The following is a 27,777-nucleotide window of genomic DNA, read 5'->3' as shown; positions in this document are numbered from 1 at the left end:
GGGGGGGGGAGGGGGACACTGAATGGTTTAAAATCAGGAAAGGTGTGTACCAGAGTTGTATCCTTTCACCACACTTATTCAGTCTGTATGCTCAGCAAATAATACCAGAAACTGGATTATATGAAGAAGAATGTGGCATCAGGATTGAAGGAAGAATCAGAACAACCTGTGATATGCAGATGATACAATCTTGCTTGCTGAAAATGAAGAGGACTTAAAATATTTACTTCAGTATGGGTTACACCTCACTGTAAAGAAAACAAAAAACCCTCATCATCGGACCAATAAATAGCATCAGTTCTTCAATTTCATCAACACTGTTGGTTTAGAGGCCGATGCATAAATTTGAATAGTAGTGGAATTAGCTGGTTTTCCTTGTTGTTGTTGTTAAGTACTGTGGAGTCAGTTCTGACTCATAGTGACCCTGCAGAGTGTTTCCGAGACTACATAACCTTTACAGGAGCATAAAGCCTCATCTTTCCTCTGAGGAACAGCTGGTAGTTTCAAACTACCGGCCTTGAGGTTAGCAGCCTGATTCGTAACCACTATGCTACCAGAGATATTCTTCAATCACACACAACATTCTGCTTCAAGATAGATCCTGAAATGCTCTTTTGAATGATTAATGCATTCGTCTTCAATTTGTCTTTCCCTATATAGTAAACCATGATTGCCTGATTAAAAATGACTAATACCAGTCTATTTCAGCTCACTATTGCCTAGGATATTGATCTTTATGCATTTCATTTCATGCTTGAAGACTTCCAATTTTTCTAGATTCATGTTGCATGCATTTGTACTGGGCACATTTAACTTTTTCATTGATAATGGATGTTTTCAGCTGTTTCTTGTCATTTTGAGTTGTGTCTCATCAGCAAATGAAGGTCTTGAAAGCTGTACTCCACCCACATCATTAAGATCAACACTACTTTGAAGACACAGCTCTTCCCCAGTTGTATTTTAAGTGTTTTCCAACCTGAGAGGCTCATCTTCTGGTACTATATCTGACAATGTTCTACTGCTATTCATATGGTTTTCAGTGGGTTGCCTTTTAGAAGTGATCTGCCTCTCTTTCTTCCAAACCTGTCTTAGTCTAGAAGCTCCACTGATTCCTGTCTACCATGGGTGACTCTGGCGGTATTACAATGTCAGTGACATAGCTTATAGCACATCAAAGCAACACACAAGTCACAACAGTATAATAAATTGACAGACAAATGGTGGATCCCAAATCTACATACTAGTACTTAACTGTCAGGTAAGCTCCAAACTAACAAACCAAGCTTCTACTCATCCTCTTCACTTGACTGTTAAATTAGAGTTTTAAAGTTGGTATGTTTGAAACCAAATTATTAATATCACACACATGCATACACCTTCTACTTTCATAATCTATTCCAGTGTAGTAAATAACAGCTCAGTTTTACCTGTTACCTAAGCCAAAATACTTAGAATTATCCTGATTATTTGTTCTTTAAAAAAATAATAAAACTTTTCTTGATTTTATTATTATTGTGATTTGTTGAAAATTTAAAGTACAAATTCATTTTATATTCAAAATGTACACACCTTTTTTTGTTGTTGTTACACTAGTTGCAATTCATTCCATGTAACAACCCTCTTTGAGTTTCCTCCTAGGGTTCTCTTTTTTCATTTGTCCATCTATCCTACTCCTTCCAGCCTTCTAACTAGAAGACTGTTTTTGAACAAATGCTGACATTTCTCATGAGGCTGAATGTTCTGAGGAGTGTTATTTTTCACTTCATAGGCATGTCTGTTGGTTGGATGCAAGGTAATCCCCAGGTGGGGGTTAATGTCTAAAAGAGACTGGTACATCCCTGAGATTGTGACCCTACGACCTCCTTCAAACACAGAACCAAACCCACACCTGGGGATTACCTTGCAGCTAACTAACAGACATTGACCGCCTGCAAGAAGGACCTTTTTTGCCCTTTTGATTGTTCTTTGCAGCTGTAGGATAAACTAGACCTTTAACTGCAAGAGCTGTGTTTCAAATCCACCATCTTTGAAAACCCTATACAGGAAGACTATGAGTCAGATCATCTCGAGGGCACTTAATAACAACAACATTCTCAGAATTCTTAATAATACTGGTCACATTGCAGGGGCTCAAACTTATTTATTTAATTCCTAAAGGAAATTAAGTTAGTTTCTTTTATATGATAGATTTTCACAAAGTAATTCTAGAATATGGCATTTAAAAAATAAATGTTGTTACCAAATCAACTAAAAAAGGATTAAATATATCATTGTGTTTGAAACCCCAAGTCTACCACTTGTTCTTTAAGGTATCCTGTTGTTGTTGTTAGATGACCTTGAGTCAATTCTGACTCATAGCCACCTTAAGCACCACAGAAAAACTTCCTGGTTGTGCACCATTCTCACAGTCCTTGTTATGCTGGAACCCATTGTTGCTGCCACTCTGCCAATCCATCTCATTGAGCATCTTCTTCTTTTTCACTAATTCTCCATTTTCCCAAGCATGATGTCTTTCTCCAGGGATTGGTCCCTCCTGTTACTATGTCTGAAGTATAATACAAAAAATAACGTCATCCAGGTTTCTAAGGAGCATTCTATCTGTACTTATTAGAAGACAGACTTGTTTGTTTTTCTAGCATGGTACTTCTAATATTATTCTCCAACACCATAAAACAAATTCATCTATTCTTCTACAGGCATCCTTATTCATTGTTCAACTTTCACATGCATATGAGGCTATTGAAGATACCATGGCTTGAGTCAGGAATGCCCTAATTCTCAAACTGACATCTTTGTTCTTGAACACTTTAAACAGGCCTTGGGTAGCAGATTTGCCTAATGCAATACACCCTTTGAATTCTTGGCTGCTGCTTGCATAAGTGTACATACTGGACCCCCCCAAAAAAATAGAAGTGTTTGACAACTTCAATCTTTGTTCCATTTATTATCATGTTTTTTATTGGTACAGTGTGAGGATTTTTGTTTTCTTTACACTGAGGTGCAACTCTTACAGAAGGCTGTGGTTTTTGATCATAGTAAGTATTTTAAGTCCTCTTCACTTTCAGCAAGCAACGTTGTATCATCTGCATAATGCAAGTTGTTAATGAATCTTCCTCCAATCCTGATGCCATTTGCTTCTTCAAATAATCCGACCTCTCATATTATTTACTCAACATACAGATTGAATAAGTATAGTGAAAGAATACAAACCTGGTGCACACCTTTCCTAATTTTAAACCATTCAGTGTTCCCTTGTTCTGTTCGAATAACTGCATCTTGGTCTTTGTACAGCTTCCTCATAAACACAAGTGCTCTGGAATACTCATAATTTACAATATTGTCCACAACTTGTAATGATCCACACAGTTGAAAGCCTTTGCATAGTCAATAAAGCACAAGTAAACATATTTCTGGTATTCTCTGCTTTCAACCAAGATCAATCTGACATCAGCTCCACGTCCTCTTCTGAATCCAGCTTAAACCTCTGGAAGTTCTCTGTCAATGTATGGTTGCAGCCATTTTTGGATTTCCTTTAGAAAAGCTTTACTGGCATGGGGTATCAAAGATATTGTCCAATGGTTCCCACATTCCATTGGGTTACCTCTTTTTGGAATGGGCACAAATATGGATCTATTCCAGTCAGTTTGCAAGGTAGTGTCTTCCAAATTTCTTGGAATAAATGAGTGAATGCCTCCAATGATGCATCAGTTTGTTAAAAGATTTCAATTTGTGTTCCATCAATTCCCAGAGAGTTGTTCTTTGCCAATTCCTTCAATGCACATTGTATTTCTTCCTTCAGAATCATTGGCTCTTGATCATATGTTACCTCTTGAAATGGTTGAACATCAACCATTTCTTTTTTGTACAATGACTCTGTAGATTCCTCCCATCTTCTTTTGACACTTTCTGCATCATTCAATATTTTGCCATAGAATCCTTCAATATCACAAGTTGAGGTTGGAATTATTTCTTCAGTTCCCCCAGCTTTAGGAATGCTGAGGGTGTTCTTCCATTTTGGTTTTCTAACTCCAGACCTTTGCACATTTCATTATAATACTTGACTTTTTCTTCTTGAGCTGACCTTTGAAATTTTCTGTTCAGCTCTTGTACCTCCCCACTTCTTCCATTTGCTTTATCATCTCCAGCATTGGAGAGAAAGTTTGAGTCTCTTCTGACATCCATTTTGGTCTTGCTTTTTTCTTGTCTTAATAATGAACTTTTTTCTTTCTTCCTGTTTAATGTGCTTGTTGTCATCCCACAACTCTTCTGGCTTTTGGTCTTTAGTGTCTAATGTGTCAAATCTCTTCTTCAGATGATCTCTAAACTCAGGTGGGATATACTCAAGGTCATATTTTGGCTCTTGTGTACTTGTTTTAATTTTCTTCAGCTTCAGCTTGAATTTGTATATGAGCCATTGATGGTCTATTCCACAGTGTGCCCTTGGCTTTCCTAATGTGTCTTTCCACAGATGTAGTCAATTTTATTTCTGTGTGAACAATCTGGTGAGGTATATGTGTATACTTGTCTTTTATGTTGTTTGAAAAAGGTATTTGCAATGATAAAGTCATTAGTATTGCAAAATTCTTTCATTTGACCTCCAAGAACGTTTGCATCACCAAGGCCATATTTTCTAACCACTGACCATTCCTCTTCGTATTCATCTTTTGAATTCCAGTCGCCAGTAATTATCAATACATCTTGACTGCATGTTTGATCAATTTCAAGCCAAAGAATTTGTTTGCTGTTGTTGAGTGCCATCAAGTCCGTTCCAACACATAGCAACCCTGTATAGAATTTGGTAGAAGTCTTCAATTTCATCATCAGTGGCTTTAGTGGTTGGTACATATATTCGAATAATAGTGGTATTAACTGTACTTCCTTATAGATATTACCATATATAGAGAGTGTTGTGCTTCATGACAGATAATATTATGTTTTTGGTGATGACTGCAATGCCATTCCTCTTCAATTTGTCATAACCAGTGTTGTCAGATTCAAAATGCCCAATACCAGTTCATTTCAGCACAGTAATGCCTAGATAATCAATGTTTATGCTTTCCATTTCATTTTGAACAATTCCAATTTTCCTAGGTTCGTACTTTGTACATTCTATGTTCCAATTATTAATGGATGTTTACAGCTGTTCTTCTTCATTTTGAGTTGTGCCCCATGAACAAATGAAGGTCCTGAGGGCTTTACTCCATGCATGTGATCATGGTCAACTCTACTTTGAGGAGGCAGCTCTTCCCTAGTTGTGTTTTGAGTGGCTTCCAACTGGAGGGGGTCATCTTCCGGCACTATATCTGACAATATTCTGATGTTCTTCTACATGTTTCCATATTCAATTATCGGGTGTTGATAGTGTTCCACTGCTATTCATAAGGTTTTAAGTGACTCAATATTCAGAAGTAGTCCTTCTCTCCTTTATATTCTGTCGTCTTCTGTAAGTTCATCTGAAACCTGTCTACTGCAGGTGTTCAAAATACTCATGGCATAGCTTCCAAAATCACAGTAACATACAAGCCACCACGGTACGACACATTGAGAGATGAATGGTAATATTACAATAGTAGGCAGAGAAACTAATATCCACAAAACAATCAAGCATCTTACCATTATTTCCCCTCCTTTACCCATTCAGACTATGTCTCTATCTCTCTCACAGAGCCCTGTTGTTCCAAGGCTGCACACAAAATGCAATCACCTTCTATCTCATTGAGCCCATGCATATCCCCCTAAGTCATCTCCTATCATCCCCGAATGTATACATCCTCCCCATTCTTGTGCATTGCCCTACCCCTTCTTTTTATTGCTCTCCCCATCACCCACGCTATCATGTGTCTATCCCCCAACCTGTGAATTACTGTCCCTTCCCTTCCTCCAGTGGTATCCATCAAATAATCATTATTTTAGTATGGAAGTATTTTCTTAAGCTTTTATAATAATGGTCTTATATAATATTTGTCCTTTTGTGCCTGACTAATTTCACTCAGCATTATGTCCTTATGGTTTGTCAATGTTATGAGGTGTTTTCAGCGTCATCATTATTCTTCAAAGTAGCATAGTATTCCATTCCATTGTTTATTAATTCTTCTGTGGATGGGAACTTAGGCTGTCTTCATCTTTTTGCTACAGTGAATAGTACTGTGATGAATAGTGATGTACATATATCTACTCACTCATACTTATTTTTTAAAATGTTTTATTGTGAATTATGTGATAGTTTACATGGGAGAACATTAGCTTTAGATTCATCCTATTGCATATTGTTTCATTGCCATGGTTACAATCTCCTCTATGCATCATCAGTCAACCAAAGGGTATACCCTGCAAGCCTGCCCATACCCCACCCCACCCCCAACCATCAGCATACAGCCCCTCTCTATCTCCAGGTCTAAAGTCCCCAAGTGCTCCATCTCTCCATGTCATCATCTCTGCCTCCATCTCTGGTATCACTGCTTCTCTGGGTAGGGTCCCGCTCTCCGCTCTTCTCACTTGATGGTCCCAGGGACATCTGCTCCTAGACTGCAAAGTCAATCACTCCCCTCCTTTTGTTACAAAACGTCTACCTTTACATTTCCAGCCCTCACAATCAGTCCTGATAATAATTATTCACTATTGTACCACAAGAGACCTATCTGCATTTCCTTTCATCAGCCCCACCTAGAAAGGTTGGATATTACTCAGTGGAGATTCTACCTTCCTCCATGCCCTCTGGATCTAGGCTTCCTCTTGAAAGCTTGTAAGCCAGTCAGTTCTTGCCTTTGTAGTCCCCCATTTTGGGTAGCCAATGTCCAAGTTGCCCATCCTTGTCTACTATGTGCATGGAGAGGGTGAGAATGATCCTCACTATAAAGATTTTTTCCCTCTTTTGAGCTACTGCATCCATAGGTGTAGGTTAAGTTCATCAAATTGTATCAGATTACTCTTTTTTTTCCTCTTCTTTCTTCTTCTAGTTGAGCTCTGATTATCCAGTCATTGAAGTCAGGTCAAGTGGATATTACCTGCAAGTGTGGTGTTCCTATGCATATGCCCTCTCTTCTTATCAGCTGGATGCTTCATTCTTCACTCTAGTCCTCTGTGGCTATGTCACTGACTCTGGGCCCAAGAGCTCCCAGGTCTTACCATACTGCTGGCCAACCAGGTCTCTACCTGGGTTCACAGGAGTCTATTGAACATTGTAGGGCTTAGCTCACAGCTTCATTGCTGTTTTTCCCTCACTTCCCCTTATGGGTGACGAACATGGTCACCAATCAAGAGCATGTATTCCCATTGAGTCTTATTCTTGGAAGGGGATTTGCCCTGGGGAACCCAACCACTTGCCTTGATGTCTCCTGGGCTCATACTTATTTTTTAATCTCACATATTTATCCAGATTCATATTTTAACCTTGAATATTTATCTGATTTTATGTATATTTGCAAATACTTCCTACTGGTTTATTTTTCTGTTTTTCCTATAGCTTTAAGAATGTGGCATATCTGAAAATACCAACCCTTCTTCTAGTATATTCTAAGTGGAATCAAAAGTTGTATGGGACATATTAAGAAGCAACCAAACTAGTAGCTTCCATACAACATGGAGTTAATGAAGCTGCTGCAGGTAAAGTTAGAGTCTACTTAAGGACTGTCAGGATGAAGTGACATAAACTAAAGATGCTCAATTATAGTCCAAATGTAAAAGTGAAAGATTGGAACTTCGATAAGCAGAAAGAAGTTATAAGGTAAAATAATACAATATGAATTCTAGATAATTCTATTCAATTTTAGCAGCTCAGACTGGAATTTTCTTCCATAAAATTGTTATTAATGGCTAACCAAGCATAGACATACTACATAGTCTCTATAGACACCACCCAACACCTTATAGGAAGAAATTGTGCATTACAAATTTCTATAAACTCAGTGCTTAGTAAAGTACTCTACATAGTAAGCACCTAAAAAACATGCAATAAAGCTGGTGATAATAAAGAAAAGCATAGATTTACAACCTCAACTTATTAAAATTCATGTGAGATTCTCAGCAGGTGAATATTACCAGGAATGTGTTCCTTTAGCAGATAAACCACTGTTTTGCTTTTTTTTTTTTCCTAGTTAAGTACAGACTACTGAATGCCAGCTAACAATACAGAGAAAGCGATTTCTGTGTCACCTTCCATGGAAAAAAGTTGTGAAATGCATAAGAAACTAGATGTCAAATAGAAAAGAGGATTCTTCTTTGGGTTCTCCCTAGCGGTGATGACAAGCTTTCATCACTATACTTATTTAGTATTTTCATACCCATCATTTCATTTCTTTCAAAGAACACTCAATAACACCTTTAACTTGAAAGATGTCTTCTTGTCTTCTTGCACATTTTAAAGAAAATCCTGCAGTTTCTCTATTTCTCAAAAGCCCAAACAAGCTTATTGGCAACTGAGAGTATTATAATTTACGTATGAACTACTTTCCCTAACGACATTTAGAAAATTATTCAAACTATTCTTCTACATCATCAAAAGTAAATTGTCATTTACTTATGACATAATAACTAAAAATCACTATTTCCATGGATTTTGTTTATATATGACATGGCACCCTAGGATAAGCACCAGACTTCAAAGTCAGATTGAAATGCAAGGTCAGCGCTCCAAACTCACCAGCTGCTCCTTGGAAACACTATACAGGTTCACTATGAGTCAGAACTGATGGATGACACTTAACAACAATAACAGACTCCTAGTGTGGCAATGTGAATCAGCATGGGACTGCAAACCACAGGGTCAGCAGTTCAAACCTACCAGCTGCTTCTCAAAAACCCTATATGGGGTCACTATAAGTTGAAACCTATTTGACAGCACTTACCTACATCAATTATAACAATGTTAAACATAAATTTTTTAAAAAATCTATGAAACAGTGACTGATATTGATGTTATTGTTGTTGTTAAGTGCCATCCAGTCAGTTCCAACTCATAGTGAACCTGAATAGGCTTAGTAAGCTTCAACTGCTGAAGTTTTTCCTACAGCACCACACCTTAGAATCCTTAATACTTAATTTTATGCAATGCTAGTCTTTGTATGTTATTCAGGATAAAATTTATTGAACTAATTTTGGCAGACACCTTCCCAGAGACTATTCTCATTTATTCCTATGGTTTCAGCACAAATATTAATAATGCCTTTTTCACTTTGAAAAGTGTTTGGATTATTAATTATATGGTCATTCTAACTACACAGCTATTTCAAAATGTTGATATTCTCCCAAACACTTTTCAACTTATCAGTTGCAATTGTTTGCAAAGTCAATCATACAAAGTGGAGTATATGAACATTATTTTGTAGTCAAATTTCATTTTTTGGCTATGTTAGTATTATAAAACATCATTACTCATGCTTAAAGAATGAAATTCTAAATGATTTTGTTGTTGGTATTAGGAGCTGTCAGGTAGATTCTGACTCACAGTGACCCTATGCACAACAGAATGAAACAAATGCCAAGTCCTGCATCACACTCAAATTGTGGTAACATTCGAGCCCATTATTGCTGCCACTATGTCAACAAATAATTTTAGTTGTTTTTAATAGTTAACTATGCTGTCTAAAAAAATAAATATCTGTCACTGGGATTTCATAAGATGTATTAGTAACTAAAGGCATAAATAACATTTGCAATAATAACTGATGTGACAGCAAGGTGATGATATTAACTATTTTCCAGTCTATTATTTATTATTTTCCAGTTACTGTGATAAACTCTTTAATTAAGTGTTTACAATTTTATGTCAATTCTAAGAAAAAGGAATTATTATCCCCATGTTATAGAAAGGCTTTGTAGGATAAGCACTAGACTTCAAACCACAAGGTCTGCTGTTCTAGCCCAACAGCTACTCTATGGGGAAAAGATGATGTTTTTTTGCAAAGATCTACTGCCTCAAAAACCCTATAAAGGAAGACTGAGTTGGAGTCCTGGCATGGTGCTATAGGATAAACACTGGACTGCAAACAACAAGATCAGCTGTTAAAACTCTCCAGCAACTACTTGGAAATCATCCTATACATGGTGTCTATGAGTTGAAACTGATTTGACGACACCTTACTTACAACATCGTTATAGAAAGAAGACTGGTGTTTGGGAATTAGTAATTGTAGGTAACTTGACTGGGTCACTAGTAGCAAATTGCAGAACAGAGACACTAAAGCTTTCTTTTAATTCTTTCCAAAATCCACCACCATCAGCACTGAGCTACGGTGGTGGTGGTGGTAGTTATGTGCAGTGGAGTTAGTTCTGACTCATAGCGACCCTGCTTAGGGTTTCCAAACTACATCCTTAGTCTTTTATTCTAGGAATGAGATTATCAACTGCATGGATAAAAAGTTTATATTCTGGGAATTGTAGTGACCCTGTCTGTGTGGCTGTAATACAAAGTGATAGTAGAGGGTGGTTCTGTTGTTGTTGTTGTTGTTGTTGTTGTTGTTAAGTGCCGTCAAGTCGGTTCTGACCCATAGCGACCCTGTACAGGGTTTACAAGGGTGTAAATCTTTACGGGAGTAGAAAGCCTCATCTTTCTCCTGCGGAGCGGTTGGTAGGTAATGTGGAGATAATTTATGGAGGATATGATAGGCAAGCTGGGATTTTTTTTATTATTATTATCCTGCATCTAAAAGAAATGACTGGAATTTTTCAGTCAAACTAGTAACAACATAAGAGTTATTTCAGAAATATACTGAGGAAGGAAAGGAATAAAATTGGGAAAGAAACAATCTAGACAAAAAGAGTCCACTTAGGAGGATAGTTGTTGTTAGCAGCTGTCGAATCTGTTCTGACTCACAGTGACACTGTGCACGACAGAACTAAACACTGCCCTATCCCATGCCATATTGACAATCATTAGATCAAGCTCATTGTTGCTATCACTGTGCCAATCCATCTCATTAGGGGACTTCCCCTTATTCACTGATCCTTCACTTTACCAACCATGATGTCCGTCTCCAGGGACTGGTCCCTCCTGATAACATGCCCGAAACATGAAAGACAAAGTCTTGTTATCCTGGCTTCTAAGAAGCATTTTGGCTGTACTTCTTGCAAGACAGATTGTTCTTCTGGATGTCCATGGTACTTTTAATATACTTTTGCAAAATCATAATTCAAATGCATTCATTCTGCTGCAGTCATCCTTATTTGTCATCCAACATTCACATGCATATGAGGCTATTGAAAATACCATGGCTTAAGTCAGGTACACCTTAGTCCTCAAACTGAGAACTTTGCTCTATATCACTTTAAAGAGGTCTTTTGCAGCAGATTTTCCTAATGCAGTACAGGCCTTTGATTTCTTGACTGCTGCTTCCATGAGTGTTGATTGCGGATCAAAGTAAAATGAAGTGTTTGACAACTTCAATCTTTTCTCCATGTATCATGATTTTAATTATTGGATCAGTTGTGAGGATTTTTTTCCCTTTACATTGATGTGCACTCCATATTAAAGACTATATTCTTTAGTTTTCATCAGTGAGTATTTCAATTATCTTCTCTTCCAGCAAGCAAGGTTGCATTATCTGCTTATCCCAATTTGTGAATGACTCTTCCTGCATTCTGATGCCAGGTTCTCCTTTACAAAATCCACCTTCATGGATTCTTTACTCAGCATACAGACTAAATAAGCATGTTGAAAGGATACAACCCTGGAACATACCTTTCCTGATTTTAAACTATTCAATATCCCCTTGTTCTGTTCAAATGACTGACTTTTGGTCTACACACACGTTCCTATGAGCATAATAAAGTGTGCTAGAATACCCATTCTTCATAATTATGTCCATAGTTTGTCACATTCAAAAGCCTTTGCATAGTTAATAAAGCACAAGTAAACGTATCTGGTATTCTCTCTTTCAGCAATGATATCCCTACTTCCATGTACTGTTCGGAATCTGGTTTGAACTTCTAACAGTTCCCTGTCATTGTACTGTTGCAACTATTTTTTAATAATTTTCAGCAAAATTTTATTTGCACAAAATATTAATGATATTGTTCAGTTATTCCCACATTCTGTTGGGTCACCTTACTTTTGAGTGGGCAAATGTGAGGATTTTTTCCAAATTTGGCCTGGCATAAATGAGTGAGTACCTCCAATGTTGCACCCGTTTGTTGAAAGATTTCAGTGTGTATTCCATCAGCTCCTCGAGCCTTGGTTTTGTTTAGTTGTGGGTTGTTTTTTTGTTTTGTTTTGTTTTGCCAATGTCTTCAGTTTAGCTTGAGTTTCTTTCAACAGTACCATCAGTTTTTAATGATATGCTACCTCTTGAAATAATTAAACACCTACCATGTCTTTTTGGTACAGTGACTCTGTATATTTTTCCCATCTTCTTTTGATGCTTTCTGCATCGTTGAATATATTATTAGCCCATAGAACCCTTCAGTTTTGCATTTAGCTGCTTGAATTTTTTCCTTCAGATATTTTAGCTGGAGAAGTGCTGAATATGTTCTTTCATTTATGTTTTCTAATTCCAGGTCTTTGCACAGTTCATTAAAATACTTTACTTTGTTTTTTGAGATAGACTTTGAAAATTTCTTTTCCACTCTTGCTTCCTCATTTTTTCTCAATCACTTTAGCATTTCTATGCACAGGAACAAGTTTCAGAGTCTCTTTTGACATTCATTTTGGTCTTTTTTTCTTTCCTTCTTTTTAATGTGATTTCCTTTCTTCCTATATGATGCTCTTGATATCACCCCACAAATCTTTTGGTCTTTGATCATTATTGTCAAATGCATCAAATTTTTTCTTGAGATTGTCTCTCAATTTGAGTGGGGTATATTCAAGGTCATATTTTGGGTCTCATTAATTTGTTTTCATTTTTTTTCAGCTTCAGCATGAATTTGCATATGAGCAAATAATGATCAGATCCACAGTCTGTCCCTGGCCTTGTTTTGGCTAATGCTATTGATCATTCCTACCATCTTATCCTACAAATTTAGTCAACCATCACTCATCTGTCAGTTTGTTGCACTGTGTTAGCTTGTGTGTTGCTGTGATTCTGGAAGCAATGCCATTGGTATTTTGAATGTCAGTCACCTATGAAGAACAGATTTCAGCAAAACTTCCAGAATGAGACAGACTCAGAAGAAAGAGAGACAGATTACTTCCAAATGTTGAGACACTGAAAACATTATGAAAAGCCACCAAATAGCACCAGAATATTGGATAGTGACATATAATGAACAGCATCAGAATTTTATCAGATATACTGCCAGACGATGACTCCTTCCAAATGGAAGGCACTCAAAATACAACTGGGAAAGAGCTGCTTCTTCGATGTTGATTTGACCATGATGTTGCAAATGGAATATAGCCTTCAGGGCTTTCATTTGATGCTAGAGCACCACTGAAAATGTGAAGAAACAGCTGCAAACATCCATTAATAATAACATGCAATGTTTGAAGTATGAATCTAAGAAAATTGGAAGTTGTCAACAATGAAATGTAAAGTATAATGGCCCGTATCATAGGTATTAGTGAGCTGAAATGGAGTGGTATTGGCCATTTTGAATCTGACATTACATGGTTTACTATACCTGGAATGACAAATTGATAAGGAATGGCATTACATTCGTCATTAAAAATAACATTTCAAGATGTACCATGAAGTATAATGCTGTCTGTAATAGGATAATATCCATACACTTACAGGGAAGACCAGTTAATACTACTATTAGTCATATCTATGCACCAACCACTAAAGCCATTGATAATGAGCTTGAAGAATTCTACAAGCTTCTTTAGTCTGAAACTCACAAACTTGCCATCAAGATGTATTGCTAATTCCTGATGCTTGAATTCAAAGGTTGAAAACAAAGAGTAAGGATCAGTGGTTGGAAAGTATGGCCTTGGAGATAGAAATTATGCTGCAGAACCATTGATAGAATTTTTCAAGACCAATGACTTCTTCATTGCAAATAACTTTTTTTAAATAACATAAAAAGTGACTATGCACATGAACCTCACCTGATATAATACACATAAATCAAACTGACAAATATTTGTTTAAATAGGTAATGGAAAAGTTCCGTATCATCAGCCAAAACAAGGCCAGAGGTAGATTGTGGAACATCAACCAATTGCTCATATGCAAGTTCAGACTGAAGCTGAAGACAATTAAAACAAGTCACAAGAACCAAAATATGATCTTGAACATGCCCCACAGAATATAGCTATCATCTCAAGATCAAAGTGGATACATTAGACGCTAATGACCAAAAACCTGAAAAGTTGTGGATTGACATCAAGAACATCATACAGGAAAAAAAGAAAAAGGTAATTAAGGAGACAAGGAAGAAAGTAAAAACCAAAACAGATGTCAGAAGAGACTCTGAAACTTGTTCTCCAATGTAGAGATGTTAAAGCAAATGGGAAGAAATGAGGAGGTAAAAGAGCTGAACAGAAACTTTCTAAGGGCATCTCAAGAATACAATGCCTCATATAATGAAACGTGCACAGATCTGGAATTAGAAAACCAAAATGTAAGGAAATGCTCAGCATTTCTCAGCCTGGAAGAACTTAAGAAAACATTCAAGCCTCCACTTGAAATATTGAAGGATTCTTTGGGCAAAATATTGAAAGATGCAGAAAGCATCAAAGGATGTTGGAAGGAATACACACAACCACCCTACATGAAAGAAATGGGCGATATTCAGCCACTTCAAGAGGTAATATATGATCAAGAACCAATGGTACTGAAGTAAAAAGTCTAAGGTGCACTGAAGGCATTAGCAAAGAACAAGGCTCTAGAAATTGATGGAACACAAATTGAAGTCTTTCAACAAACTGATTCAGCACTGGAAGCATTCACTCATCTATGCAAAGAAATTTGGAAGACAGCTACTTGGCTAACTCATTGGAAGAGATCTATATTTATGCCCATTCCAAAAAGAGGTGACCCAACAAAATGTGAAAACCATCAGATGATATCATTAATGTCACATTCAATTTAAATTCTGCTATAGATAATTCAAAAACAGCTGCAACTGTACATTTACAGGGAACTGCCAGAGGTTCAAGCCAGATTCAGACAAGGATGTGGAATAAGGGATATCCTTGCTGACATCAGATGTATCTTGGCTGAAAGTAGAGAAAACCAGAAAGATGTTTGTTGTTGTTGTTGTTGTTGTTGTTAAGTGCCATAGAGTTGGTTCTGAACCATAGTGACTCTGTATTGGGTTTTCAAGGAGCAACTGGTGAGCTTCAACCACCTACCTACCTTGTGGTTCAAATTGACTTTGCAGTCCAGTTCATTAACCCACAGAGCCACACCAGAAGTCCACAGAAAGATGCTTACCAGTGCTTTATTGACTATGCAAAGGCTTTCAACTGTGTGGATCATGACAAGCTATGGAAAACACTACACTAAGAACAATGAGTTTTCCTGAACACCATATTGTACTCATGAGGAACCTGTACATAGTCTAAAAGAATAGTCTAAAACAGAATAAAGGGACACTGAATCATTTAAAATTAAGAAAAGTGTACACCGTGGTTGCATTATTTCACCATATTTATTCAATCTCTATATTGAGCAAGGAGCTCTGGTAGCGTAGTGGTTACGAATCGGGCTGCGAACCTTAAGGTCAGTGGTTCGAAACTACCAGCCGCTCCGTGGGAGAAAGATGAGGCTTTCTACTCCCGTAAAGATTTACACCTTCGGAAACCTTGTACAGGGTCGCTATGGGTCGGACCCGACTCAATGGCACTTAACAACAACAACTACATATTGAGCAAAGAATCCGAGGAGCTGAATTATATGAAGAAGAACATAGTATCAGGATTGGAGGAAGAGTCATTAACAACTTGCAAAATGCAGATGATACAGCGTTGTTTGCTGACACCAAAGAAGACTTAAAATACTTACTTATGAATATCAAATATGTCAGTCTTTGGTATGGATTGTACCTCAATGCAAAGAAAACAAAAATCCTCAACAGTGGAACAATAAATAACAAATGATACATGCAGAAAAGATGAAAGTTGTCAAAGACTTATTTTGTTTGGATTCACCATCACCACTCAGGAAAGAAGCAGTCAAGAAATAAAATGATGTATTGCATTAAGCGTATCGGCTGCACACTTCTTTAAAGTATTGAAGAACAAAGACAGCTGGCAGTTTGAAGACTAAGGTGCAACTTCCCCAAGCCATGATATTTTGAATAGCCTCCTATGCAAGTGAAAGTTGGAGATTACATAAGGGAGATTGTAGAAGATTTGACGCATTTGAGTTACGATGTTGGATAAGAATAGTAAAAGTACCATGAGCTGCCAAAAGAACAAACAAATATGTGTTGGAAGAAGTACAGTCAGAATGCAGTTTCAAAGCAAAGATGGCCGGACTGCATCTCTCATAGTTTGGACATATTATCAGGAGAAACCAGTCCCCAGAAAAGGTCATAATTCTAGGTAAAGTGGAGAGATAGAGAAATAGAGGAAGAACCCCAACTAGATGGATTGGCACAATGACAACAGCAATGAGCTCAAGAGTAGCAGCAATTGTGAGCATGGTGTAGGACCAGGTGGTGTTTCGTTATGTTGTACATAGCGTTGTTATGGGTTGAAAATGACCAGATGGTACCTAACAACAACCATCAATTCCCACAGATGTAGTCAATTTGGTTCATGTGTATTCTATCTAGTGAGGTCCATGTGTATAGTCACCTTTTATGTGGTTTTTAAAAGATGTTTGCGATGAACAAGCCATTGATCTTGCAAAATTCTACCATTGGATCTCCAGCCTAATTTCTATCACAAGGCTGTATCTTCCAACTACTAATTATTCTTTGTTTTTAACTTTCCCATTCTATCACCCATAATTATCCGTGCATCTTGATTGCATACTTTATCAATTTGACAGGGAGATGAAAAAATTCTTCAGTTTCATCATTACTGGCTTTAGTTGTTGTTGTTCATATTGGAGCAATAGTGGTATTAACTGGTCTTCTTTATAGGCATATGGATATTATCCTTTCACAGACAGGACTGTACTTCAAGATAGATCTTGAAATGTTCTTTTTGATGATGAATGCCATGTAACTTCTCTTAATTTGTCATTCCTAGCACAGAAACCATATGATTGTCTGATTCATAATGGCCAATGCCAATTCATTTCAGCTCACTAATGTCTAGGCTATCAGCCTTTATTCGTTCTCTTTCATTGTTGATCCCTTCCAATTTTCCTAGTTTCATACTTTGTGTATTGCATGTTTCAATTATTAATGGATGCTTAGGGTTTTTTTTGTCCTTATTTTGAGTTGTGACCCATCAACAAATAAAGGCCCTGAAAACTTTGTTCCATTATGGTCAACTCTTACTTTAAGGAAGAAGGTCTACCCCACTTGTATTTTGAGTGCCTTACAACTTGAGAGGCTCATTTTCTGGCATTGTATCTGAAAATGTTCTGCTGCTATTCATAATGTTTACAGCTTCCAACTATACCTGACAATGCTCTGTTGCTATCTGTAAGATTTTCTGTGGCTAAACATTCAGAAGTAGTCTGCCTCTCCTTCTTAGTTATCTTAGTCTGGAAGCTCCACTGACACCTGTCTGCCATGGGTGACCATGCTGGCATTTAAAATACTAGTGGCATAACTTCCACCATCACAGTTACCTGCAAACCATCACAATATGACAAACTGATGGATGAGTGGTGGAGTTAGGAAACTGGTTCTGTTCTATTTTTGTTGTTTTTAGTAACTGACAAGTTTGTTACAACGAATAGCAACCTGATATTTAATTAGAACACAATGTTTCTTAGTATTGGGCCATTTTGATATGTTTGAGACCATTGCTGTGGCTATTCTATCAGTCCATTTCATTGAGTATTTTCTTCATGTTCATTGGCTCTTTGCTTTACCAAACATGATGCCATTTTCTAGTGACTGGTCTTTCCTGGTGATTTCTAAAGTAAGTGAGTTGAAGTACTCACTCCTAATGATTACTTGGGTTTTACTTATTCTAATATCAAAAGTAGATGACAAGAGCCTGAATAAAATCATTGACTGTAGGAATGAGTTGTAGAGAATATATCTGATGGATAATTAGGAAATAGACATGACTCTGAAATGACTATCTGAAGTGATTGAAGATTAACAAGAAGAGAAGATTGGTGACTGGGATTGAAAAAAATATGAATAAGTTACATGTTGGAATTTTTTTAGGGGCAGACAGAAAGACTTGAGTTTGACAATTATTAATTTTGAGGTCCCTGTTATCCATGTCAAAATGACTGAGAAACATTTTGAGAAGAGGAACTGCTGTGACAGAAAAGATGAAAAGTTAAAGTATTTGGAAAATTTGAGTTCAACAAGTAATTTAGATTTAAAAAAGAATGTGAAAGTCAGGCTGTAGAATGTAATGCCAACTTTACCTGTCAGGATCCCCATCACAGCATTTGTTGCCCCTCTTCTTAGTTATATGGTGGTGGTAGTTATGTGCCATGGAGTTGATTCCAATTCATAGCGACCCTGCATAGGGTTTCCAAGGCTGTAATCTTTATGGAAACAGAAAGTTTCATCTTTCTCCTGAAGAACCCCTGGGAGTTTTGAACTTCGAACCTCAAGGTTAGCAGCCCAACTGTTAACCATTATACTACCAAAGCTCCTTTTAGTTATAGGAGTGGACCTCTTTTCAATTTCACCCAGTGTAAGTATAAACATTATTCAAAATTTTAGAGAGCTGGCAATTGTTGGCTCTTTTATGCCAGAAAAAATGTGTCCTTATGTTGAATGCTAAGTAGTCCTGTGATTCCTATCCTATCCGTTTTCAACCCACTTTAATGTTACATAAATTTAATAATAATAGCCTTATAGCTTTACTGTAGTTTTCCTTATTTCCCAATTTTTTTTGCATTATGTCCAGAACAGCAAGGTTTGGATTTTAACAAGATATAAAATAATTGAAGGTAATTTATTATTTCTAATCTTTTTTAAAAAATAGGAAGAAAAAAGAATATTAAAAAACAAAAAAAGGATTAAACCTTCTTATTCATTCACATCAAACGACTTTAATGCAAGTATTATACTCCTCACTTAAATTCTTTGTGATTCAATTACTGAAAATAGGCAATAAGATATGTTGGGAAACTGTAATTCTAGATGTTTATTCTATCAATAATATCTCCAATTTCAGTTTCTTTTTCAAAAGATTATGTGAAATTCAGTAATTATAGACTGTAAGAAAACCCACAGAGAGTCATTATGAGTCAGAACTTACTCAAGAGCATACCACTACCACCACAAACAACCACACTAGAAGTTTATCATATAAGTACAAAGATAGGAGAAATTTGGCAAAAAGAGTGCCCAAATATTGGTTGTTCTTCAAAAAATACTTATAAAAATCAGGAGGATTTTTAAAAGCTTTGGTGGTGGTGGTGGTGGTGGTGGTGGTGGTGGGCTATTGGATTGGTTTTGACTCATAGCTACCCTGTATATAATTTCTGAGTGAGTGGGTGTGTGTGGGAGCAGAAAATCACTGCTTTTTCCCACGAATAAAGTTTTACTCAATGGATTCAGAAAATATAGAGATAAAAAGATGAGAATAGTGACATTATAAGTCTCTGATTGTTAAGCTTTGGCTCACCTTTGTTGGCAAAAGTTGATCAATTCTGATCATGGTGGTGGTGTGATTATGTGCTGTCAAGTCAAGACTCATAGTGACTCTGTATAGGGTTTCCATAAAGATTTCTGTAATCATTTATGGGGACAGCAAGCCTCATCTTTCTCCCTTGCAGCAGCTGGTGGATTCAATCTACTAACTGCAGTTAGCATTCCAATGTGCATAACCCACAACACCACCAGGGATCCTTAATCCTTAATATATTTTTAACTATAAGCAGAACTGATCTGATGACATTTTCTTCATGGTATTTTCCATCCAAAATAAATTAGCTATTTCTTTTAAATCTATAGTCTTCTCACTACATGCACATAGTGTGTAATAATAAACACTTCTTGAGAGTTCGGTCACTGCAAGTGTATATGACTCACACTTTTGATATTCAACTATCTTGTTAAATTTTAAATTGAAGACTTAAAATTTATATGAAATATATCAGATATGAGCCAACCAAATGGAAATTAAGCTCTGCATACAAGTTGTTTTCCTTTGTACATGTTGGATCTGAAATTAATTACCTTTTTCTAGCATGGCTTTCTCTCATGTTTGGAATTCATTTGATGGAACAAAGCTTTCTATTCAGTAATAGCAGACCTTGGAGAAAGTAGTGAGAAATCTCTGCTGAAGTCTGAACTAACAGTATTTTAACAACCCACAGTTCATGCCTGAGGAGGTCTGAAACCTTATTCTGATAGAGAGGAAGCACTCAAAGCATCAGATTTGTGAATAGTTAATAGATTAGTGTAGGGATAATTAAAATTCCTTCTCAATGTAAGGTAAGTGAAGAGAATAATCTCCTTTATATTAGTCTCTACCCTCTTCTATTAGGATCATGGCATTATTGGGATTTCAATATACTAAAAACTAACATAGACAGTTTCTTCTATTTGTTCCCAACTGATTCTGTTTTACTGAGGTTTATTTCGCTATGGGTAGGAACCGACTCGATGACACTTCACAGCAGCAACAAGAGTTAAATGTGTGTGTGTGTGTGTTTGTGTGTGTGTGTGTGTGTGTTGTGTGTGTGTGTAAGGAGTCCCAGTGCCACAATGGTTAGACATTTGGCTGCTAGCTGAAAGAGAATCCACCTACTGGCACCGTAGGAGAAAGACCTGGTCATCCGCTCTGATAAAGATTATAGCCTAGAAAAACACTAGAGGATAGTTCTACTATGCAACATGGAGTCACTATGTATCAAAAATTTATTCAACATTACCTAACAACAACATATAATCACATACTCTACCTCTTTCTCTTTCTGGTGTGGTGTTGTAGGATAAGCACTGGACGACTGACAACAAGGTCAGCAGTTCAAATTCACCAGCCACTCCTTGGAAAACCCATTCATTGTTGTTCTGAGTAAAAAAAATGATTTAATGGTACTTAACAACAAGAACAACAATATATATAAAATAATCTAAATTATCTACATTTATAAAAGTTAGTTTTGATACTTGAATGTTGAATAATATCATTACTCATAATGTATGCATTCATTATTCACATAACATTTCACCAACTTTGACCACATTTGTTGTTATTGTTGTTAAGTATCATTGAGTTGATTCTGACCTGTAGTGACCCTGTATAGGGTCTCTGAGGAGCTGCTGGTGGTTTTGAACCACTGATCTTGCAGTTCAAACTGACCTTGTGATCCAATGCATTATCCCACAGCACCACACCAGGACTCCACATTAGATGACAATTTATCTCAGATGTTGGACAGATGTCTATTCTGTGTGAGACATAATAAATAAGGAGAAAAATAAAACAAGTTTCTACTCTCTATGATTAAACTGTTAGGACGGAAAGATGTATGCCTACATTTATAATTATAATTGAATAATATAACAACAGTAATTGCTGTTGTTAAGGGCCATCGAGTAGGTTCCAACCCATAACAACTCTGTACAGGGTTTCTGAGGAGCAGCTGGTGACTTTGAACCGCTGACCTTATGGTTCAAACTGACCTTGCTGTCCAGCACATTAACCCACAGTGGCACACTAGGACTCCAAAGACAGTACTAGAGATATGTAAAATTCTGGGTTATCCTGGAAAAGGGAATAAATAACTTTCCAAAGAATTAAGAAAAGCTAATTGTTCACCCATCAGTCAATTTGCCATATTGGGATCACTTATATATTGATTTGAAGCTGAAAGCTATGTCACTGATATCTCAAAAACAAGTAGGTAGCTTTCAAACAAAGCCTTCATACTAAGATATACTCAGAAAAAAAAAGTCTCATGATCTACTTAAAATAATCAGCCAATGAAGACTCCATAGTTCAGAACAAAATATTGTCCAATATAGAACTGGAGGATGAGCCCCTTTTGGAAGGCAACCAAAATACACAGTGGCTGTATCAGTGGGTTCAAGCATACTAACGATCCTGAAGATATCCCAGGAACAGGCACCATTTTGTTCTGTTGTACGTGGATTCACCATGAGTTGAAATAGACTCAACCACAACTAACAACCACAGAGTACAGTTGATATTTGAGATGAGTTTTAAAAGTCAAACGAGTTTTCAGGTGGAGAAGTTAGAGACGGACATTCCAAGGTGATTGAACAATGTTTAAATAATGGAGATACAAAGGAATGCAGCCCATCTATTATTTAGGGTAGATGTTTTCTACATTTTCACTGACATAAAATAACAAAATGGATGATCCTTGTTGACAGGTAGCTTTTCTCCATGTACTTAAAGAGCTGGACATCTTCCTTCATGGTCTACTCTGTGTCCTGTGGTGTGGTATGTTTCTACCTCTAGCCAGCAGAAGGGACTAGAGATTTCAAGGATTATCATCTGCTAGAAGGAGCTCTAGTAGCGTAGTGGTTAGGAATCAGGCTGCGAACCTTAAGGTCAGCAGTTTGAAACTACCAGCCACTCCACGGAGAAAGATGAGGCTTTCTGCTCATGTAAAGATTTACAGTCTCAGAAACCCTGTACAGGGTACCTATGGGTCGGAACCAACTTGATGGCACTTAACAACAACAACAAAAATTACATCTGTTAGGATCATCTGCTAGTTACATGTAGTGGCAATGTAGGATCAACAGCAGACTGCGAACCATGAGGTCAGCAGTTCAAGCCTACCAACTGCTCCTCAAAAACCCTACACATGGGCGCTATGAGTCAGAATCTACTGGATGACACTTAACAATGATGACAAATTGCATTTATTTATATTCCACTTGCTAGAAATCAGTCATATGGCTACATTTAACTCCAATGGTGACTGGAAACTAGAATCTAGACATATCTCCTGGCATTCCAGTTTACTTGTCAGGACAGGCTAAGTACTATTTAGAAAAGAAAAAGAATTTCAGGCACATATCACAGTAAATATTGTTTTTTGCTTACATCTCAGTACAATGAGGGTTGTCAAGTAAGCTCTGCTACTGTTATTTAAGGATCAGATTTCTTACACATAACATTTCACCCATACTCTGGGACCTTTAAGTCCTATCTGATCCTCAACTCTGGACAGAGGACAAAAAGAGAGACCCTATGAGGGATCTGGCCTGAATGGGATATACATGCCTTCCACTGATAGTCCTGTGAACTGAATTTAGTCATATAGGCCCACCTATGAAAAGGCTGTGAAGTAGTATTTAGATGTTTGTCAAATAAACCATAGTTATTAGTGAACAACTAGACAATCTTGAAAAACCCCAGTGTGATGTTAGAAGATAAGCACTGGACTGCTAACAACAAGGTCTGTGGCTCAAACCTACCAGCTGCTCTTAGAAACCCTATAGAGAGTCCCTATGAATCAAAACCAACTCGATAGCAGTTAACAACAACAGACAATCTTTGACACAGTCCATCCTGCTGTTTTGTTTATTTCATTTACTTTGCAGACAGAGTGTCCTTGCTAGCTCCCTGAGGAAGACATCAAAGTGCCATCTATTCATTGTTTCAAAATTTCAGAATAGAAAGATAGGCAATCTTCTCCAACAGATAACCAATACTATTCTTGGTGGCATCAAATGAGCTAAGAGGAAAAGTTTACTTGGACTACACCCCTTCCCCACGCCCATATACAATTTGTTATATATATAATATGAAGTTGTTGTTGTTGTTAGGTACCATTGAGTCGGTACCGACACATAGTGAGTGAGTGACCTTATGCACAGCAGAACGAAACACTGCCTGATCCTGGGCCAACCTCACTACTGTTGCCACACTTGAGTCTATCAATGCTGCCACTTGGCCAATCCACCTCGTTGGGGGTCTTCCTCTTTTCCTCTGACCCTCCACCTTACCAAACATGATATCCTTCTCCAACTGGTCTTTCCTGACGATATGTCCAAAGTATGAGAGACGAAGTTTGGCCATCTTGGCCTCTAAGGAGCATTCTGGCTGCACTTCTTCCAAAACAGATTTACTGCTTCTTTTGGTAGCCCATAGCTTTCAATATTCTCCCCCAATACCATAACTCAAAGGCATCAATTATTCTACGGTCTCCCTTATTCACTGTCCAGCTTTCGCATCCATCTGAGGTTATTGAAAATACTATGGCTTGGGTCAGGCGCACCTTAGTCCTCAAGCTGACATCTTTGCTCTTTAACACTTTCAAACGGTCTTGTGCAACAGATTTGCCTAATGCAATACGTCATTTGATTTCTTGACTGCTGCTTCTGTGAGTGTTGATAGTTGATTCAAAAAGAATGAAGTCCTTGACAACTTCAATCTTTTCTCCATTGATAAGAATGTGTTTATTGGTCCAATGGTGAGATTTTTGTTTTCTTGACATTGAGATGCAGTCCATACCAAAGGCTGCGCTCTTTGATCTTCATCAGTAATTGTTTTAAGTCCTCTTCACTTTCAACAAACAAGGTTGTATCATCTGTATATCGCAGGTTGTTAATGAGTCTTCCTCCAATTCTGATGCCATGTTTTTCTTCATATAACCCAGCTTCTCGGATTATTTGCTCAGCATACAGGTTGAATAAGAAGGGTGAAAGAATACAACCTTGTCGCAGTAGTGATTCTGAAATCTTACTAGCCCCACATTGTTAGGTTCCTTCCTGTCAGTAGATTGAGATTGCTAATTAAACCTGGATTATGGCTTCAGAAAGGAGCTTTTCCTTTTCTAATGTCCTCCATAGTCCCTGACTCAGCCTCTTAGGGATTCTTCATTTCCCATCATTATCCATAGTGGAGAATGTCATTCATTCATGTGCCCAGCTTTCATAGCTAATATCCTCCTGTATTAAGATTAAAACTCAAACCAAACCCACGGCTGTGGAATCAGTTCTGACTCACAGTCACCCTATAGGATAGAGCAGAACTACTCCACAGTGTTACTGAGACTGTAAATCCTTATGGAAGCAGATTGCCTCATCTTTCTCCTGAGAAGCAACCGGTGGGTTCAAAACATACTGTCTACACCATTCTGTTAGCAACTCAATGCTTAACCCACTTGTGCCACCAAGGCCCCTTCTCTTTAAGTTTGTTGTTTTCAGCTCATAGTGGAACCTAGTATTGGATTTCTGAGGAATGGTTAATGGGTTTGAACTGCCAACCTTCCTTTTAGCAGTCCAGTGCTTATTATACAGTACCACACCAGGACTCATTACTGAATTAGTACTATATATGTTTAGTAGCTCAAAAATGTGTGTAATAGCTTTAACATTCAAAGGCTTTTTTTCTTTGACATTTTCTTATCTGCAACACAGTCTCTCAAAAACAGTAGTAGGTTTCTAATTCGGTAATGACTCAAAGCCCTTAACTAGACTAGTTTTGTTTCTTTGCTTGTTTATTCTAAAATTAGTATTTTAATGGAGTATCTGGACACCATCTGGAACAATATTTTTGAATGGGAAGGTGCCTAGATGATTTTCCCCATGAGGCTAAATAATTCAGTTAAACGAGGTAACTCAGTCTCAATGAGTCTTTAACACTCAAAACCATTCTTCAATCTCATTATTAATGTCTTTTTCACTTAAAATCCAAAATTTATTTGCTTTCCCATCTCCTCAAGGTTTCCGATTTTTAATTTTTTTTTTAGCCAACTCAAAAACTATTTTCTGAGTTCTTCCTTTTTGATTCATCACAAGTGAAAGATTTACTGATTATTTTGCCATGGTAAAGGATAGAGCTCAGCTGTCAGTCTGGTAGGAGTCCCTGGGTGGTACCAACAGTTAGTGTTTGGCTACTGATCAAATGATTAGTGGTTCAAATCCACTCAAAATTAACTTAAAAGAAAGGCCTAGTAATCTACTTCTTTCAGGTCACATGCACTAAAAACCCATGGAGCACAATTCTACTTTGAAGTGCATAAAGTCACCAATCACAGCTGACTTGTTAATTTTTTGTTTGTTTATTTTTGTCAGCCTGTTATATCTTCTCTTTTGTAACTAGGTCATGACCCAACTATTGAATCAGTAATATATATGTTTGGTTTTATCAAAGCAGCAGCCCCTACTCAATTCCTGTGTTATTTTGGCCAGAATAGAGGATTGAAAAACAGCAATATAATATCAATGGATAATCATACAAAAAAGTCTTGATTCTTATTTACAACATAGTTCAATTCAGGTTGAAGGGGAATACTGCTCAATACTGTCATTTCGAGATTTAGACTATTGTCATCTATGGTTCTGCCAGTCCTCAGAAATCCTCCAGTATGCTGTCATTGATCTCCTTCAGAGTCAGCAAATATGTTGTCCACAACTAATCTGCAGATATGAGAAATTGAGCTTGGAGGAATTTGTAAGACTTTAGGAACCACCCAGAAATGATAGGCATCACTTATCCAGACTCAGAAATATGGTCTCATCTTGATGCAGAAGATTGGCACATATAATACTATCAAGACATAAAGAGAAAAGTAAAGTAGATACTGATTACAGCTAATTTTGGTCACACACAAAAAAAGTCAATGGATTTTTGGTGAGCAGCTGGAAATTTCTGCCTTAACCCATGCTCCACAATGTCATACCACTCAGAAATTGAGCCTTGTAAGCTTAGGTTCAATGGCCTTATTATGTCATAAGTCTATATACAGGGTCCAAGGATGTAAAAATATGACAGATACAAAGGTTAGATAATTGAAGACATCTCATGCCAAGATAAATTTTGGGATATACAATGAAAGAATTGGGTCTTTGTCTTTGACTCCTGGAAGGTAATCTCTAAACCCTTGAGATTTACTCAGTGATTGTTGTTGTTAGGTACCATCTAGTTGGCTCCAACTCATAGCAACTCTTTGTACAACAGAACAAAACACTGCCCTATCCTGAGATATCCCCACAACTGTTGTTACGCTTGAGCCCATTGCTGCTACCACTGTGCCAATCCATTTCATTGGAGGTCTTCATCTTCATCTGACCCTCCACTTAACCAAGCATGATGCCCCTCTGCAGGAACTGGTCCCTCCTGATAACATGCCCAAAGTATGAGAGAAGAAATCTCACCATCCTGGCTTCTAAAGAGCATGCTGGCTGTACTTCATCCAAGAGAGATTTATTTCCTTGTCGGTAGTCCATGGTGCTTTTAATATTCTTCTCCAACACCATAATCCAAATGTATCAGTTCTTCTATGGTCTTTCTTATTCATTGCCCAACTTTCATGTATATATAAAACGATTAAAAATACCATGATTTGGGTCAGGAACACCATAGTCCTCAAACTGACATCTTCACTCTTAAACACTTTAAGGAGGTCTTAAGCATGTTATTTGCCTAATGCAATGTGTTGTTTAATTTCTTGACTGTTGCTCCAATTAATGTTGCTAGTGGATTCAAGCAAAATGAAATCATTGACAATTTCAATCTTTTCTCCATTTATCATTATGTTATTTATTAGTCCAATTGTGAAAATTTTTGTTTTCTTTACATTGAGGTGCAACCCATACTGAAAGTTGTGGTCTTTGAGCTTCATCAGTAAAGTATTTTAAGTCCTTTTCAATTTCAGAAAGCAAGGTTGCATTATCTGCATATCACAGGTTGCTAAAAAGTCTTCCTCCAATCCTGATATAACATTCTTCATATAACTCAGTTTCTCTCATTATTTGCTCAGCATATATAGTGAATAAGTATGGCGAAACGATGCAACTCCCACTCACACCTTTCCAGATTTTTAAACATTCAGTATCCCCTTGTTCTGTTCTTACAAATGCCTCTTGGTC

The sequence above is a fragment of the Chrysochloris asiatica genome, unplaced genomic scaffold (assembly GCF_000296735.1).
Source record: "Chrysochloris asiatica unplaced genomic scaffold, ChrAsi1.0 scaffold00188, whole genome shotgun sequence".
Classification (NCBI taxonomy): domain Eukaryota; kingdom Metazoa; phylum Chordata; class Mammalia; order Afrosoricida; family Chrysochloridae; genus Chrysochloris; species Chrysochloris asiatica.
This window is presented reverse-complemented; position numbering follows the sequence as displayed.